Genomic DNA, 2,292 nt, shown 5'->3' on the forward strand with positions numbered 1-2,292 from the left:
ATACAATCCATGACAGTTACCAACAAATCATAACAAAATGATTACAAGGGTACATTCACAAAAATATTTTTAAAACATTAAATATTACATTCACAGTGGAAAATGTATGTTCAATTGGATTATGAAGACATAGTACACAGCAATTTGTTTTCAAGATAAAGTCTGTCCTTTATCCAGTTTCGTTTCTTTCTTTTTTTTTTTAGTATGAACAACATTTATTCAATTTTGCATAGAGCTTCATAGATCACAGCCAGTGCTGGACACCCTATTGTTACCACCTAACTCCTCACCAAATGAGAATAAAAAGGTGTCCGTGGTAACTTATTTGGTGGGGGAGGGTACGCTTATGCCAAGGGAATTGTCATCTTGACATGACATGAGAGAAGGGTCAATTTGCTTGATTTAAGATCTTCAGGCTACAGAGCATCCACAGCTACACATGGCTTTGTGATGTCGGGTCTTCTTCCTGCTTGGCTCAGCCACAGCCTCCTGGGCCTTCTGAATCTCATGGACAAGCAGAGCAAAGGCTTCCTCTACACCTTGTCGTGTCTTGGCTGAGGTCTTCATGAAGGGGTCTCCCCACTTATGAGTCAGGATTGCTGCAGCCATGTGAGCATCTCCAGCAGTCGTCACTAGGTCATACTTAGTTGTTGCCCACGAGTACCATGGGCTACTTCTGATGAGGGCTCCAAGTGGACCATATCTACTGCAGCTGGTCCAGAGATGAGGGGTCATCAAGAGCAAAGACACCCAGCACACCATCACCAGCTGCCAAGCACTGGTCACTCATGGCCCTGTGGATATCCTGCCTCACTGTGTCCAGCATATTCAGAATGTAGCCACTATTGTCCAGGGCCACCTTCTTCCAGTAGGAATCCAGGACAGTGGGGTCATGGTCTTTCATCTGGAAAGTGAGAGCACTTTTACCAACACCACTTGCACCCACCACCACTGCCTTGTACTCAGGAAGCTGCCTACCAACATCTTTGCATTGTGCCCAAGCATCATGGCTTTCCTCTGCGGATCTGGTGCACTTTGTGTTGAGGCTCAGGTCCAAGATGCTATACTTTGTTGGCAATGTCATTCCCCAACAGTCAGCTCAAGGAAGAGATGTAAACAGCAGGTGCTGTGTCCCTGGAGTGGTGGTCCGCTTAGGGGCTGCAGGTGGCTCTTTCTCCAATTTCATGATTGCCCTCATGCAAAGAAGCCAGTGACAAGGTTTACACCTGATGCTTGCTCATCTGCTCAGCCAGGCAGAAGGGGAAAAAGAGGTGTCTCATTTTCTTGTTTTAGCTTGCTGTGCACTTCTTGAAGGGAGAATAAGGTTTTTTCTTTGCACAGGCTCAGCACAGAGCTGGTCACAGATGAAGATCCAAATGTTGTTGAGGTTACTCATCCTGATAACAGTTCCCTGAGCCTATGGCACCACCCCTAATTCTAAGTTTTGAATACCATAAGTTTGATATTGGGCGTTTTATCAGTGGAGGAGGGGAAGCACATATTACTAAAAAGATGCTTGCCAGGACTTGCTATTCAAGTGACACCTTAACACATACTTTTTAAGCCAGCAGCAGGATTTTGCACAGAGACAGTTCTTGGTCCACAAAGGCAAGGCATGAGGGAGCTTGGAAACTCTGTCATCATTCTTATCATAGTTATCAAATTCATTGCCATCTCCAGCATCAGAACTGTCATAATTAGGCATCTCATTTCCACAAGAGATAATTCTAGAAGTGCTTTTTTAGAAGGTAAACAGCAATACCCTCAGCACCCTTTAGGCAGAGTCCTATTCATACATCAATCAATCTGGGGAGGCTTACTGTCCTAATGGTCCTAACCACATTAGGCGCCAATTGCCAGAGTCCAGCTCTAGCAGGGTTCTGAGCTGCATAGACCAAGGTGTAAAGACAGAGAAAAATGAATAGTCTGACCACTGTTTGCTTTCAAACAGATGGCACCTGATAGCTAGAGGTGTCTTTATTTGTACAAGTTCTAATGCATTCAAGCCCAAGCAGTTTCAATACATTTTTCTTTAATCATTTTCCAAGAATCATTAATATTTACACATTTTAGTTTCTTTTCCTCTTCCCCGTTCTCTTGACGTCATTGACCTTTACCACATATCATTAATTTTTATATTGTAAGACAAATTACTATATCTAGCCAGGCACATCTTATTCATACTGTGTCCTAGCCAGCAGCAAACATGCAACTACAAAATAAAAGACATCCAAGTCTTATAATTAGTCCTTAACAATGTGATACTTTTATATGCCATACCTAGGATATTAT

The 2,292-nt window shown here is 43.1% G+C and overlaps 1 pseudogene; it reads right to left on the reverse strand.

Moving 5' to 3' along the window:
* Positions 1-411: 411 nt before the first annotated feature.
* On the reverse strand, positions 412-1,084 carry LOC100756851 (annotated as a pseudogene).
* Positions 1,085-2,292: the final 1,208 nt, after the last annotated feature.

Source organism: Cricetulus griseus, assembly GCF_003668045.3.
Source record: "Cricetulus griseus strain 17A/GY chromosome 1 unlocalized genomic scaffold, alternate assembly CriGri-PICRH-1.0 chr1_0, whole genome shotgun sequence".
Taxonomy (NCBI): domain Eukaryota; kingdom Metazoa; phylum Chordata; class Mammalia; order Rodentia; family Cricetidae; genus Cricetulus; species Cricetulus griseus.